Source organism: Manis javanica, chromosome 2 (assembly GCF_040802235.1).
Source record: "Manis javanica isolate MJ-LG chromosome 2, MJ_LKY, whole genome shotgun sequence".
NCBI classification, from domain to species: Eukaryota; Metazoa; Chordata; class Mammalia; order Pholidota; family Manidae; genus Manis; species Manis javanica.
Genome location: NC_133157.1, coordinates 104144098 through 104161227, shown reverse-complemented (window position 1 = coordinate 104161227; position 17130 = coordinate 104144098). Strand labels below are relative to the sequence as shown.

Genomic DNA, 17130 nt, shown 5'->3' with positions numbered 1-17130 from the left:
AGGGTGTTGGAGAACTCAATTCTGATGCTATCTGCCCAGAGACAGCACCAGATTCCCAGGTTAAGGGCTCCGTCTTCCAACACTGCCCTCCACCTGCCACTCTAGATGCTGGTTGCAAAGCCCCAGGCAGTTACCTGTGCTTCTGACCTACTGGCTAGACTGGAGGTTCCCACAACCTTCCCCTTCGGTTCCGTTAATTTGCTAGAGTGCCTCACAGAACTCAGGAAAACCCTTCTGTTCACCAGTTTAATAAAGGATTCCGTAAAGGATACAGGTTAACAGTCAGATGAAGAAAGATAGAGGGCAAGGTCCCAAATAAAGGAGCTTCTATCCTTGTGGAGCTTGGGGCCTGGCTTGGTAGCACATGGAGGCATTCTGGTTCCCCAAGCATAGAAGTTCTCTCCAACCAAGAAGCAGGATCCAACCAGACAGAGGAGAGAGAGCGAAAGCAAAAAGCTCTTCTCAGAGGGTTCTGTGAGAGCTTCATTGCATAGTCATGATTAACTAAACTATCTGCCCTTGACTGATCCAATCTCCAGTCCCTGCCCTTGGGTAGGGGTCCAAAAGTCTCTCATTAAGATGACAAAACACCGGCTTCACCTTTAAGACTCGGCAGTGTTTTCAGAAACTGTGGATGAAGACCAAGTATACCTGGGAAACATATATTTGGTCATATGAATGACCAAGTATGCATTTCTTATGATTCATTATATCACAACAGGTTAAACTATGATGACATTACCAAAACAAATACTTCTTGATAAATACACAGACATTTCTTTAAGTTCTCTTTGTGATTACCTTCACCTTAAAAGATGAGTAAAGTCAACCAAGACAAGCATTAGCATTTTTATGGATGTTACATACTGTGATAAGACAACAAAAATAACAGCTTTATCCAGGTCTGCAGCTGTGGATCTCAGAAATATTTTCTTCCCTGGTCTTACTCAACTTTCTTTAATGGGGAAAAATACAGCACAGCCAAGCCAAGAAGTAGCAGGTCCTGCCTCTAAGAAGTTAGCTTTAGGAGTAAAGAAGTGAAGGATAAGTTGGATACAGTTTAGCATCCTCAGAGCAGACGACCAGTATGAGCCAGCTGTTCTAAAAGTCATCCATGAAACCCTGGGGATCCCCAAGAACCTTTCAGGACACCCATGACATCAAAACTATTTTTAGAGTTATGCTGAGAGGTTATTTGTGAATTTCACTGTACTAACATTCGCACTGATAACAAAGAATCAAGGATGTATAAAACTTTGGCACCTGGGGAACAAAGCAGGGCAGTGCCTCCAGCTGTACCGTCCTCACCGCTATAAACTCAGAAAACAGTGCCGATCTCACGAGTGTCCTTGATGAAACAGCAAAAGCCAACAATTGTGTGAACTCTAAACCCTTGAATACATGTCTTTTAGTATTAGTTTGTGTGACAAAACAGAAAGCACACATAAAAACTTATGCTATACACTGACATCTGATGGTTGTTTCAGGAAAAGAAGTGCCGATCATTTGATATGCAAGCTGAACTAGCAGCTTTTCCCCCCAATGGAGTATCATGCTTAGATGAAATAACTGCAAAGGACAGAGAACAGAAAGTCGATATTTTCTCAGAAATGAGCAGTGAACCTGTTGCTTCAAGGAAAACAACCCCACAGATAATATGCTGCCAATTATAAAATGTGAGCTTTCAAGGAAAAATTAGGGTTTGAGAAAAATTCTATTTGCCAATGACAGCTTTCTCAATACTAAAGTATTTCTGATGTGATCACTGGTGACTTTAATAAATGTGATCTTTTTCAAATGCAATCATAAAACTAAGATATTTAAATATAACAGAATAAGAAACATTTATTGGTATGGGTCCAGATTCCACTCTGCAATTAAGAAACTCTTACTTACAGAGTTTTGGTGTAGTATCAGTGAGAATAAGCAGGATTATCTTTAAAAAGTTATTGAAATCCTCCTTTCCTTTTCCAATTGCAGGTCTGTGTGAGGCTGGATTTCCTTCATCTATTTCTACCAAGCAACAAATCACAACAAATAGTATATAGAAACAGACACGAATTTAATGTCTAGCTGGCCTCTTTTAAGCTAGACATGAAAATGAGTTGCAAAAACATAAAACAATGCCATTCTTCTCACTTATTTTAATGAAGTTATTTTTCATAAAGTATAATTTATGTTAACATATAACAAGTTATTATTGAGTTAATACTCTAAAATTTCCTATCTGCATTTCTAAAACCGTAAATTTTGATAGCTTTAAACCACATCAACAAAAGGGCCCTAATAAAATTCAGGAGTGTGATGTGGTACTGAAACCCAAAGTTTGAAAACTATAGCTCCAAGGATTGGAGCCTTGGTCAAGGTTGCACACTGTTACAAGTCAGGACCTTGGAAAGGAGCTGGAGGGTGGCTTCTGCGGTTCTGTTAAGATTCCATCTCTTCATCTGAGAGTAGTTACACAGCGTGTTTCGTTTGTGAATTACTGAGCTGCACACACACGATATATGCATTGGAACATACACATATATGTATGTATATACATAGGATATGCATTTTTCTAGGTATATTATTATACTTCAACAAATTCTTAAAAATTCAGAGTTAAATGCATAACAATTTTCACTTTGTTTTCCAAATGCAGTATGGCTTTCAACTAACCAGAGTCATTACAAATAACTTACTTTGGAAAAGCCTGATGAAAATAATTCAAATATTTAATTTAAAAACCTCAATATACACAACATTAACTTTTCAGGATTAAAAGCAATGTAACATCTATGAGAGTTACCTTACCAAAATCAGAAAGAATTCTGTGCTTATTTCTCAAGTTTTTAAAACCAATGAAGTCACATCAACAAAGAAATCAAAAACAATAAAAAAAAGTTTCTGAAAGGAGAAACTATGGATGAATTCCCTGTAAGGTATGAAGTCATCAACAGGCCACTATCTCTGTTACTCGTAACAGATCACTCACTCACTACCTGTCTAGAGAAATGCAGTAAGGCAAAGAAACAAAAGACAAGGTAATGAAAATTGGAAGGAAAAAGACAAATGGTCCTTATTCAAAAATGAAATCATAGAACATCCAAAAGAAAAACTAGCCATTAAAATACTGTAAAAGTTCAGCAAAACTGCCCCAGACATTAAGTATAGACAGATTAGCTGATTTACATATATAGATACATATCAACAGAAAAAAAATAGAAAAAAGATATTCACAATAGAAACAAAAACTGAAATAACTAGGAATCTAACAAAGACGTAAATTGATTATGCTAAGTACCACATCATCAGAGACTTCACTTAATTACAGTTACAGCTCTCTCAGAAATGGAATCATGATCCAGTCAATCAGGAACTACCCAGTCAGCAGGCATGAGCTAATCCACCTGACAGACCCCCTGACATCCCGTGAAGGAAAGAGACCTCACCACACGGATCCACTTTCTGCTTGTATAACCTCCTTGTCCTGCTCCCTCTGCCTCTCATTTTGTAAAGCTCCTCAGAACTGTGTGCTGTCTGCTAGATGGGATGCTGTCCCATTCATGAATCACCAAATAAAGCCAACAAAATCTTTACATTTTATTCAGTTGAATTTCGTTTTTTTTAACACACGGTTTCAACCATGGCTATACATCCGTACCACCAGAGGTTTTAAAAATAGTTGCTGGGCTGCACTCCCTCTACATTACAATTCAGTTTATCTAGGGTAAATGGAGGCATATCTTTTTTTTTGAAGCAGAGTAAAAGTTTTGTTTAAAAGTTACTTTAGAGAGAAAGAAGTGCAGGTGACCTCAGAGAGAGAGGAACACCCTGAAAGGTTGGAGAGAAAGAGTTTAATATTAAAAGGTTACGCACTTAGAAAGTGTGGGTGACCTCAGAGAGATGAGCACCCTGAGAGGTTGAAATAAGGGAGTTTAAAGTTAAAAGGTTACACACTTAGAAAGTATGGGTGACCTTGGAGAGGAGCCCGCTGAAAGGTTGGGGGATCCCCCTAGTAAGGGTTTTTCAGAAACATGACAAAGGGCTAGGGTGTGGGCTTGTTAAGTGGTCTCAAGTATCTTTGATGAGACATTAATTTTCTTCAGTCCTCTAGGTTAATTCTGCAAAATTAGCTTATCAATCAAGACTGTCCTTCCTCCAAGGCAGGCAGAGTTATTTGTTTGCTAAAGAGTATATGTTAAGTATATTTTGATGGGGGGAGTCTAGTAAACATAATGTTGCCTGTGTAATTGTAGATTAATGGTAACAAAATTAAAAAAAAAAAGAATCTTTCTTCTTAAACTTCCTGGGTTTTTTTTCAAACTGCAATTTTGGCTTTAAGGTGGGATCTCCCTGTCTTTATTATGCTATTTATAGGTGGGCCTTTTAGCAGGATAGAGTAAATCTTACAATGATCTAATTGACACAATGAAGAAACTTTTATGTAGGGAATATTCAAACATTCAAGGCCAAGAGGCTCTTGACCTTTTGAGCTTTAACTAATTAATTCATTAACTCTTGAGTCTTTTCTGGATTTCTAGTTTTAACTGGTTACCTGAGTCCTTTCTAGGGGGCTTTACTGACCTCGTTCTCCCTCCACCCTGCTCACATCTATTTTCCTGCCTAACATACCCCCTCGAGCAGTTGGGACCCAATCATTGGGGCGAGGGCGATGACCGCTCTGGCTGCTTCCTGCTTGTGAGGGATGATGTAGTTATTTGGGTCCCCCTCCTTGCTTACTGTGGGGATGGTGGAGATTAGGACAGTAAGGGCACCCAGTTAGGGGTTTTAGCTGCTTGCTGTTTGTTGAGGCAAGGAGGACTCAGACTGGCTGTAAGGGGTGTCTGTCAAGTGGTCCTGTGAGAATGGAGATGATGTTGTCATTGGAGCGGTACAGGTTGGAATCCTTGCCTTACAACCATCTGCAGTTTGACTGCTTCTAGGCGAGAAGACACAAATTGGATTAGAAGGTATAGCAAGCAGGGTCTGAATATGAGAGATCATACTACTACTCCAAAGAGGGGGATGAAAGGGGCTAGCCAGGGCCACACCCACCCTGTGAGGGATTTGAAGATTTGGTTCAGCTAGCCGAGGAACTAATACGGTGAGAGTTAATAATAGTAATAATGGCATGTGTAAGGCCATTCTTTTTTTTAAGGTTTAAACCTAACAAGGTCAGAAATATTGCTGGGTAAAGGAAGGGTTTCACAATAGCACAGGAAATGAATAGTATATCCCACTCTCATAAGGATGCTCAGAAAGAGAGAACTGGAATTATGGAGCACTTATCTTAGGTGGCTGTCACTTGAAGAGATATTTTAGATTTCCTACAGGGTCACAGGTGTAGCTGGATTCTTGGGTCTCATGATTTTGCATCGCTGGATTTTTCCACCGCTTTATACAAGAATGATAGATCCAGCTGGCAACTTTAGGGACTTTGACAGTTGAGGGGGTAGACATAAGGACAGCGTAGGGTCCTTCCCAAATAGGCTGCAGTTGAGATTGGGGTGACCCATCTTTCCAGACTTTGATGAGGACTTGGGTCCCTGGGCTATAGAGAGGCTTGTCCTCTGATGGGTCAGGCTATGACCTGAGAGTCCAAATTCTCTTAAAACCTGTTGGGACTGACGTATAGATGTGGCATATTCTGATAAAGCACTGGCCTCAGGAAGTTGGCTAACATCAGTTGGTAAGGGCTTGAATTTTCAGGACAACAGGACTTTAATCTCAAGGGACTGTAATCTGGAAGAAATAAATTTAGTTAAGAGGTTTAGTAAGCATGGTTTACACAGTGTGGCTAGTAAAAGCATTAGGAGTTTAGCAAAGAGTCATGGCCAGGATGCCCAGTTCTAAAAGTGGAACTGAACTCCTTATGATTCTGAGAGCCTCTGATGAATCTGAGACTTGATCAGCTAGTTTCTTCACTCACTGCTTATCAGAGACAGAGGTTGAAATCCTTGTCTGAGCAGCATCTGGAGTTGGACCTTCTATTCTGGAAGAACAAACTTGACAAGAAGATTAAGACTGCATGGCCAAATATGAGGATTAGGAATAGTAAGATTTTTAATTGAGATGGGAGAAAACTGGGAACATTTGGATAGTCATAAATAGCTATTTGAGGAAACTAGAATTCAGGATTTAGTTTATTTCACAATGACTAGTAGAATCTAGTATAGATAAAGCTGCACTATTGAAACAATGCTTTTCTCTCTAAAGTTACCCTCATTTTTATTAGAGGTACCCATATTAAGAAAATAAGTTTAGCTTTTAGAACACTTGGCTTTATTATTTGCATAAGTGCAGCAAGAAGAGCAGCAAAAAGAGAAATTGATCACATAGGATCTTTTAAATGTGCTTTGCTGGAACTTTCCATTAAGGAATTTCAGATTGGACTTTTAAAGGCCTCTCAAGGCCAGAAAAGCCAAGCCAAACTTGTCATCAGGTTTTGCCTGCAGTACCTGTAGATTCGGGTGAATTCCTCTCTTCCTGGGGTCTCCAAGATATTTTGAGGTTCTTGCACCCGCTGGGAAGAGACCTTCCTTACTCACCTGGTAAGGGTGCTGAGAACCCTGTAAGCAAGGTACCAGGCCAGGTCTTCCAAGGGGCTTTGTTGGCTCCATAAAGTCAATCTTAGTTCTTTAAAGCTGTCTGTTCATATCTGAGTCTATGCATGTGTCTCAAATATGACATTCCAGTCAAAGTCTTGGTAATAACCAGTGTTTTCAATTGTGTCCTGTTACAAGGAGAGCGGATTCTTATTGAACTTATGCAAATAATAATGATGCCATAAAATATGAAAATAGTTACTGAGTTTCTAAATTCTGGAGAGATCAGATAGAGAAAGATAATTGCTTCAATTCTGCTTTAAAGATATAATTTACTAAACTGTTGTAAGCTAAGTTAAGAGAAAAAGTTTAAACACACTTTTTCTGTTTAAGAGATTAGCAACATTTGAAACAAAACGTCATGAAAATTAAAATTATCCTCCTTAGTTTACTCAGTCTTCAGTTTAATCATCTAAAGTTTAGCATCATTTATTTGACAGTGGTTCCCAAGTAATTACATATTAAATGTATAAGCTGAATTAGCTAAAATGTTTTCCTGTATTGGGAGGAAATTTTCTGACTTCTGGAAAATCTTGGAGTTAACTAGAGGTAAAAGTACCTTTTGAATTTGATTTTGGGAAGAAAATGTTTAAGGCAATTGCTTAAAATAAGATTGTAAGTTATTAAGAAACAATATTTAGTTATTCATTTAGCCAAAGTGACAATAAAAGATTTTAAAGGCAGATACACAGAGGTCACATAGTTAGCAAAACTAAACTTTCAATATTAAGATTTTGTCTTCCTGAGTAAACATATTACTAAGACATTAGGCACAAGAGTAAGCTGTTAACTATTACGCTAGCATTCTTTAGGCCTGTCTTTACACACAGAAGAGGTTTTTTTCCACAAAACATCTTTGTCATTATAACTTCAGTTAGATCTACTGAGGGAACAGCAGTCTTTCTAATGGGAAACTTAGTATCAGACAAGTGAAGTCTGCTAGTAGACTTACAAGCCTCTTTAACTCTTTTGCTCAGCTAAGTTTAGTTGTAAGCTGACATTGGGGCATAAGTAAAGTAGGGAGAGGAGCACGAGAGGACTGTATCAAGTTTGCAAGCTTGGTAGAGTTCTTTCTGGCTTCTGAGATACAAGCAAGCGTGAATGCAAGGGACTTCTGCTCAATCACCCACCCACTTAAGAGTTTGAGAGTCTCAGGGTGGAATCGGGATCAATGGGAGAGAACAGCAGCCTGACAGTGTGACTCACCTAGGAAGAAAGGAAATTTAACTCTTCCTGTCTCAGATATCTCCAAAAGCAAGACAGAAGACTAGAGTCCTGAGGAATGGGTTAGAGAGCCCAGCGTCCTGGGGTCTATCCCAGAAGTCTTGCCACAGCTGGCCGCCCAGGACCTAACACATCCCGCCTCAGGCGTCTCCGAGTGGGATATGGAGGACTAGAGTCTCGTGGCTTCCTAGTGAAGGGTTAAAGGGGGCTTACCACAGGTGGCCCCATGAGACATGGCAGGTGTTGACAAAGGCTGACAGTGAGGTCTTATGGGAGCCTGAAGGGAGGCTCAACCGAGCTAGGTAAATAGCTAGAAAGTTGACTTGTGATAAGCAGGCGAGGGGAAAGGCTTATGAGAGAACAGTGAATGAAGGAGGTGCAAGGGCAGAGGAAATGGGAAAATAGGATTCTAGGGCAAAGATTTTTAAGGAAACTTTGGTCTTTATACTTGCTGAGTCTTAACTGGTTAAGGTTTTAATAGTAATTACAGATGCCAGGGTAAGGGTGGAAGAAAGGAAGAGCTGCAGCTTTTAACTGAGCTTTTAGAGTCAGCAAAAGGCATAAAGAAGTGTTCTGGCCAGGCCAGCCTCCTGGAGATCTGAGAGCCTCTTCAGGGGATGGTAGGAGGTCACGGTTCCTGGGGAGGCTACCAAAGTAGTTAGGAAAAATCATCTGGTTGCCTGGGCTGAGGCAGGCAGCTGTGAGGGTAAAAAAAAAACTGCTGTGCTGAAAAAGAGGTTTTGGCCCTAGGCTATGGCGCTCCTGTAGGCTGCAGGCTAAGCCTGAAGGTGAGTCCTAAATGGGAGTGAGTGTTAAGTCAGACCGGCAGATCCCTTCAGAGTAAAAGTCTGTTTCCCTCTAAATGGAAAATAGAGCTGACAAGACGACAGAAAGAACTTAGTGCAAAAGGGACAAAGGGTCATAGAATCAAGGCAAGTGAGAAGGCTCTTAGCTCCTGCAGGGAGCCATTGGAGAAGAGGAGAGTAAAGGGAGAAGTCTCCTGGCTGCTCTGGGTGACATTCCCTAGGACCCAATCATGACCTGCCTCCTAGGGAGGGGTTCCCCGCAAGGCAGGCACAGGAGGGTGCTGCCTTCAGGTGGGTTTGGTGGACATCTCATGGCCAAGAGATCATGAAATGGGGGTCCTTGGGGTTTGCCCCAATTAGTTGACCAGCAGATAACACAAAAAGTTTGGAAGAGGGAAGAAAAGAAATGCAGCGAGTTGGAGAAATCTGAGAACACAGAAAAGGAAGTCTCTGCATGGACATATTAAGCCTTGCATGGGGACTTACCGCGGGATTGGAAGTGGCTGCTTTCACAGTGGGCCTCCGTCACGTGGACACTGTCTTGCAGTCGGCGGGGTGCCTAATGCAATCTTCCCCGGTCCACGACCAAAACTTATCCTGCCACAGGAGTCTTCTGGCGAGCACCCTATAGCCTTTACTGCTCGACCGGTGCCCACAGTGTGGCTGTTTTTGGTTCATGAGAGAAAGAGAAGGAAGGGAAGGATTCCCAGAGAAGAGGTAGATAGTGAGCGGAGTGAGTGCCTCCAGCCAGGGGGCGAGGCAAATGCGGCTTACCAAGGGTTGGAAATCCATGCGAGTTGCACAGCACCACATCTGTTGGCGGAAGAGGTGAGTTCGGTTTAACAGGGATGGAAATCCATCGGAAGCAAAGCACCAAATACGTTGGGGGCGATGCCTTGTGTATTTTCCTCGGTTCCTGTCCCCACCGCAACAAAGAATTGAAGGGCAGAGACACAGTAGTGAAAGCAGAATAAAAGTTTTATTTAAAGTTACTTCGAGAGAAAGAAGTGCAGGCGACCTCAGAGAGAGGAGAGCCCTGAAAGGTTGGAGAGAAAGAGTTTAAGATTAAAAGGTTACACACTTACACACTTAGAAAGTGTAGGCGACCTCAGAGAGAGGAGCGCCCTGAGAGGTTGAAAATATGGAGTTTAAAGTTAAAAGGTTACACACTTAAAAAGTGTGGAGACCTTGAAGAGGAGCGCGGAGGCATATCTTTTTAAAAGCTACCTCATTAATTCTAATGTAAAGCCAGGGTTGAAAACCACGCACCTAAATAGCTTTGAAAAAGACACAGGTGGGAATCATTATTTCTAGATGTCAACTATCTATAAAATTGTTGTAGTAATGAAAATGGAAATAAAAACAAAAACCACTGGGAAATTACAACAGGAAGAGATAAATTGTAGAAATATACATTTGTTAACTAAATGGAGAAATATTTCCTAAACATGACCTGGAATGTGAAAACAATGGATGAATCTAAAGATAATAAAACCAAAGGTTCTGTTCAATAAAGCACTTCAAAGACAACACTTGACAAGCAGGTAAAAAAAAAACTGGGAAGATATTTGTATCACTTAAAATCCAACAAGAGATTTAACATCTGGAATATACCCAAAAAATGTAAATTAGGGCAGAAAAGTTGGGAGGAAGATAAAATCTAGTAGAAAGAGAGGCAAAGAATATATAAAAGCCAATTAACAAGAGGAAACCCAAGAGCTAATAAGCATATGATAGGATACTCAACTGCATTAGTAATCAAAGAATCACACATCACAACAGTCAACACATTACTTTGTGCCCAGACTGCTCCATCTGTTCCATCAGACTGGAAAAAATTAAAAGGTCAGAAAATATCAAGTGCCACCAAGAATGTGGAGAACAGCTCGAGAAGAGTGTAAACTATAACAGCCTTTCCAGATAATAACCCGGCAGTACTTAATGAAATTAAGTGTATACCCTAGAGAGGGTCCTAGGGCAGGAACAGGGAACAAGAAAGGAGATAGGAGATGCAGAGAAAAGAGGCAATAAAATAAAATGAGAGGCTCTGCATGTACCAGCAATGATAGTCACCATGAACCGGGTGTTAACTCAAATCTGCACACCTGATTTGGGAGGCAGGCGCACAGGAGGGAGTCACCTAACCCATATGCATTAAGCACCATCTATGAGGTTCTGGACCCATGTTGGGGATACAGGAGCAAAGATCAGGTCCCTGCCTCACAGAGTTACATTCTAGTGAAAGAAACAGTAAAAGTGAGCAAATAAAGTCATGATGAGTGTGACAACTGCCACACAGGGAAATAAATGGGAAGGCGGGGGACTGACTTTTGGAGGACTGCCAGACAGAGGTGGGCTCACAGAAATCCCCAGAGAGAAAACTAACTGGGCAAACTGGAGGGAAACTGTCTAAGAACTGCATTCAGAGTCATCAACTCAAAGTCATGGGACAACAGGTTAGCCTGCTCTTTCAGGGACTTCCTGTAAGTGAACCACCAGGAACAACCTTTAAGACTCCTGTTACACAAAGTGTAAACTACAATGTTTATTGTGAGAATCTAACATATCTTGACCAGAGCATTCAACCACTTTAGGGGGAAAAGACATAAACACCACCACCAATATGAATAGTCCATGTCTCTAAAACATGGTTCTGAAAAATTACTGGGGTCCACAAACTTCTCCTTCATTCATTAACATGAAATTGAGTACTCATATATTTTTTTCACAGCAGTGCTGGAGAATGAGCATAAACGTAAAAGTTTCTGTCCTTAAGCATACCTCGAGTTTATAAGACTCAGGATTCTACTTATTTCATGCACCAACTGTTTTTTATGATTAAACACCAACATTTATTACATGCTTGCAACCTGCCAGGCACTATTCTATAAGCTTTTAGTCACATTAGAACTTGTTTAATACTTGTAACAATAAAATAAACCATTTCCCCTTTAGAAATGAAAAGAACGGTAAAAAACTTGCCTGAAGTCAAAAAACTAGTCAGTGGCAAAGCACGGGTTCAAATCCAAATCTTTCAAACGTCAAAGCCTGTGTTCTTAACCACGACACTCATATTCCCCATGGAACTCCTCAGTCTTTGTCGAAGTAAGAGCAGCAGCACCATTACCTTGGACTTTGCTAGAAAAGCAAATTCTCAGGACCCATCTCCAGAAGTACTTAAACCAGAAACAATGAGAATGGAGTGTAGCAACTGAAGTTTTAACAAGCCTTCCAGGTGATGCTTAAGTTTGAGAAACACCATTCTAATAAAGTTTTCATAGTCAACGGATGTACATTAAGTATGAAATGATCCCCATTTTGAAAATTTCAAAATGTGAAATTTGATCCTAGTTTTAAATGACTCTAAATAAATCAAAATCATGTTACTTCATTTCCTCATGGCCCACAGCACTGCAACTCCTCTCCCAAACTAGTCAAAATGCTTATCTGTACCCTGATTAGACCATCTTTTTAAAAAGTCTACTCTGATAGGTCTTCCTGGGAACCAAGATAAATTCCAAGCAGAAGAGCAAAGGCTCAAACAGAATCTTCAGAAGTTCAGTCAGAAGCCATATTAGGAAGAAGAAAGCTGTTTTGAATAGCACAGAAGAAGCTTGATAAATCTTGGTCCATAGCTCCATAATCCTTTTTATCCCTGGCTCAACTCCAGATTTTTATAAAACATTGCTTCAACAAACTTCCAATTGCCAAAAAAAAAGTTATAACCTTCAGAAATACTTGACTCTCAAGATTAAAGCTGTTTTAAATAAAAATAGGCCCCCATCTTCCAAAGAATATGTTTTTATCATGATTGAGTAAGATGCTTTCACCATATATATATATATACACTAGAGCAGGTGAAGTTATCTCTGCCCTTATCTAAAAACTGCCCTGCCTTCCTGACCCTTCTCTTTTCAAAGCACTATTTAGACCAGGTGGCTTCTTTCCTGCCCCTACTTACATCCTCAGTTTGAGCAATAGAGTTCCATGTGTATTCAAATTTGCTTATTTCTAACAAAGTCTTTTTTTAAAGGGAGCACAAAACAGAGTGTCAGGAGTATGTCAAGCACCTACCAAAATTTGAGAGCCTACCACATGCCAAATTACTCTTTGAAGCTATTCATTTACAAACTCAATTCATAAATTTTATAACGTTCAGGAGTCTACTTATTTTAAAAATTAAAAACATAAATTTGAAGATTGAAGAGTTAGTAGTCTAGCCCATGTTTGCACCACAAGATAGCTATCAACCTAGCTTAGGATGCTAAAGTCAGCACAGGTGCAGAGAGCTCTGGGAGCCCACCCAGAGGCAGCTTCCTTATCTGCCTGTGTACTCACAACCACCCACCTTTCCACGCCTCTGCTCACCCAAGGGCTGGCAGCATTGCCAGAAGCCACCTTCCTAGAAGGAATAGCATCTATTTATTTTCCCCCTCCCAAATCACCATCAAATCCCCAAGAACCAGCTCTGGTTCCAAGAAGCAAATGACCAAAGCTCTCCTTGCCACAGAGTTTGGTGGAGCTGAAATAAACACACACCAACCACCTAAAGACGTTCCCACTTAAGTTCTTATCCTGCCTTTTACTGAAGGCCAGTATTTTTCTCTTGAAAAATGCAATCATCCTAACTAGTCCTTGCTCATCACAAACACTCCCAGTTCCATACCTAACACAGGAACTGCTTTTTGTCAACACAACCACGACATTTTCTTATCTCCTCAAAGGTATAATGCTCCCCTGTCTTCCATAAGTGAGGCAAGCTGATAATAATGCTCTCTAAAAGAATAGAAAGGTTTAAGTAAGCATTCAAGGAAAAACTGTTTTACATGCCTTGAAAAAAAGTTTTTATCATTTAAGTATCTGCTCATGGTAGGTACAGAATAATATTGCTACTGTACCCACTTTATTCTACCACTTCTTTTAAAGAATTGGTGGTTGAGGAAAGGAAAACAAAACTGTGCTCAAACAGATCATAGTTCACATAAGATTTAAACAAACCACAAGCCATTAAAAATCAAAAAGTCAGTGTACATAAATAAGGACCGATGAATCCATACTCTGATCTGGGATCTAAAGAGCCTTTTAGTAGAAGCTCTTGCTAAAATTACTAACAATTTCCTTCACTTTAAGCTGCCGTATCCTTCCAAATAATCGCATTTAATAAAACTGACTTAAATCACTCATTGCAATTCTGAGTTGCAATTACAAGGGAAACAGTTGGCCGCATATTTGCATTTTTGTCAGTGAAATGCTTGTAAGAAAAAAAAAATCTGAAATACCAAATTAGCAGCACCCTGTGCGCCATCTAGTGGAAGTCATGTAATATCATAATTTTATTTTTTAAGGGACGAAACCCCAGGTAAAAATACAATTACTTTACCAACAGCCTAAATCTCCAATTTCCCAAACTGTAAGGAGGCTGTGTTCCAGCAGAAGAGATGACTCGTTTTCAGATGATAAAGGTTTCTTTATGAAAATCTTTCCTTGGGTGCTAGAAATATTGACAGGAGAGTAAAAATTAAGTAAAAGCATTAATACAAGACAAATAAATAAATAGAAACAGCTTGGGTAAAGGATGCCTATCCTACAAGAATTATGTCAAAAGGTACATGTTACATGCAACACATCTGCAGTGAAAACAAAGGATTCCTTCATTAGAACAGTTACACTCAGTAATTCATAAGACATTTCCAAGTTCTCAGTAAGCTTATAACCTGACAATTCTCTGACGTTCCCCAGGTCTTGACAGCATTCCAGGTTCCTCCCAACTACCCATCTAAGACCGATGTCCACTGTCTCCTTTGTTTGTTATTCTAATTAAATGATTTTCAAATTTTCAATTCCACTCAATTGATATTGAAGTTTACCAAAACAAAGTCCTAAATCATGACCAAAACTCATTACAATCCGTTTCTATTACACTGCTAAGTTACAGATACAAACATAAATAAGGCTCCCTAATTTGGAACCCCCTCCAAAAATGTAGAGATTTTCCCATAGCATCACTAGGATTTGTTTGTTTTGCCTGTGTGAAAAATTAACTTCCTAGCAACTCAAACTATCTTAGCAACCTAGGGTGGGGGGAGGAGGGAAACTAAGAGACAGTATCCAACTTGTAAATAACCATCTCCAACTGTGACTTGTGTGCCACGATACCAAATCGTTATGCCAAAGCTTGCTTGCTGGTGGGTAACTTACCAGATTGTCCTTTGCAGTGTAAAATAAAGCAGTCAAGTGACCTGGGACAGAATTCTTTCATCTCTAGGGCTCTCAGTTTATGTACTTGTAAAATGGGCATGATAGGCTCTACCTCTGGAGAGTAGGCGGATACTAAAACGGAGGTAGTGCTCTGAGCTTCTCAATTAAAAGAGCTAAATTGAATACAGGTATCTCCCCATTTTTTAAAGTTCACATTACGTCACTTCGCGTATAAGAAAGGAAGTACGTTAGTAAAAGCTTGCTTTCGCGAATCTGAAGATTTTCGCTTTTACGAAAAAAAGGCTAAAAGTGAAAACAAGCGTTCAGCTTTAGTTTTGAAGCCAGCCCTTACACAGGCAGTGTGAGCCGGAGCAGGGAGCGGAACCACCACCGTGCTCCTTCTACCGGAGTATCATCAAGCGGCCAGAGCTTTAACGGTGTCTGTAAGCTCATGTACTTCATCTCAATTTACTTTGTGCATCCATTAGCAAGAGGCGTCCTAGGGTCTCAGAAAAGCCTAAGAGAAGTGATTTTTGGGATCTGGGAGCGCTCAAAATTTTTCCTTAATAAATCAATGGTAACTGCATCTTTGCTGTATGCTGTTTCGGCTTATAAAGGTTTCAGAGGCTTGCTCTACTGGCGGATAGCGGGGGGAACCTGTACCGTCTGCAGAGCTAGAGAGAACCTGGCAGGAGAGTGAGAACACCGCTCCAAGAGTTCTCACTGTGCCCTCACTGCTGAAACCCAGTGACCTTCACCATTTCACTCGTACACAACCGATTCACGAAAAAATGCTCTGAAGCACGTCAAAGAAAAGATTAACAATTCAAGGTGCTTCTCTACAAATAAACCAAATCATGTAAATAATAGCCTAGGACTTACTTCATGAGTAGCAGGTGCATTCCTAAAACCTGTTTTGGGAGAGACTTTTTTTTATTTGGATACTAATGTTTAAAAAAAAATAGAAAAAGAAAAAAATCACAATTCTAATCCCATCCGCGACAGAATCAAGGTCCTACGCCCACGATCCTTCCAAACCTGCACAGGCATTTCTCAATACTCCTCCCCCTCGTTCCTACGGCACCGGTTCCCACTGCAGCCCAAAGGTGAGTCACACAGCTGGATCTACTCGTCACTTAAGAATAAGTCCCCTAGCAAGTTCGCGTAATGTCAATGCGTAAATTGCACTGCGAAGCCGGTCCCCAGAAAATGGGTAGTTAACAAACAATACCCAAGTAGAAACACCTTTCGGTTTTAATTTTTAAAAAGCCACTAAGCTTATCGCTACTTATCAGTAAGTACGACCTTTACCGTCGGGAGCCTGGCTGTGACTCAAACCCGCAGTCTCCCCTCCACCTGCACGTCCTCCCGCCCTCCGCTGGGCCCAGCCGCTTCACCCCGAGTCCGAAGGGATCCCCAAAGGGTCCCGCGCGCCGCGGCCCTGCCCCTCCCCCTCCGACCCCGCCCCCACCTCCCCGCAAGGTGCCGCGGACAGAGAGCGGAGGCGCCTAGAGGCCGGCATGGGCTCCGGGTGACGCAGCCCGGTGGGCCCCGGCACCGGCGGCAGGAGCAGCCCGGAGTAGACCCCACTACCCGCGCCGCGGTGGCGCTCCGACGGGCGCTGCAGCCCCGGCGGCCCATTACCTGCTCTGGGCAGCCGTGTCCCACGGGAGGGGCGACCGCTCTAGCCCCGCAGCCCCGGGACCGGAGGCAAGAAGGCAGCCACCGCGACCGCCGCAAAGGACAATCAGGAGCCAGCGGCCTCGGCACCGACTCAGCGGGCGCGTAACACCCGAGCCAAGCAGGAGCCCGGCCCCCGCTCCCCTCCAGCGCAGCGAGTAACCGCCTGGCCCCCTCCCTCGGGGGGGCGGGGACACGGAGGAGGGGGTGTAGAGGGGCAGGGCGTGGGCGCAGCGTACGTCTTGTAAAAGGCGCCTGCTGATAGGGGCAAGCATCTCCGACTTGAGGAGCGCCTCGCCAGTAGAGCTCCCTCATTGGCTGGAAAGGGAAAACAGAGCAGAGCCCTGATTGGCGACAACTCCGTAGCTCCTCTCGCTCTACCTTCAATCATCGGAAGCTCCGCCCGCGCCCGCTTCGTCTTTGGGTAGCTGCAGAGATGGCTGGGTTCGAGGACACGAAAACTCCCTAAAGAGAGCCCGGGATACCCAGGTTCTTTGGCCAGATGCGAGTTGTTTCCCCCACTGCGATTCTTTGATTACCGTATGAACTTGATGAATAACACCTAATCTTTAACATCGCTCGAATTTAGAGAGACTTGGTGGTTATTTTTTAAGTGCTGCCTAAGATTCAGA

The 17130-nt window shown here is 41.8% G+C and overlaps 1 protein-coding gene across 8 annotated transcripts in view; it reads right to left on the bottom strand.

The window, feature by feature from the left end:
* The window catches only part of MPP7 (MAGUK p55 scaffold protein 7), a 258386-nt gene extending 241733 nt beyond the window's left edge, over positions 1-16653 (bottom strand). For 4 of the 8 annotated variants that reach the window (XM_073229018.1, XM_073229021.1, XM_073229024.1 and 1 more), the window contains exon 1: positions 16463-16653. The gene's annotated coding sequence lies outside the window, so the exon portion shown is untranslated. Of the gene's footprint in view, positions 1-14000; positions 14112-16462 lie in introns of all 8 variants that reach the window. The other 4 variants (XM_073229022.1, XM_073229026.1, XM_073229019.1 and 1 more) reach the window with 3 other exon arrangements.
* Between the last annotated feature and the right edge of the window lie 477 nt (positions 16654-17130).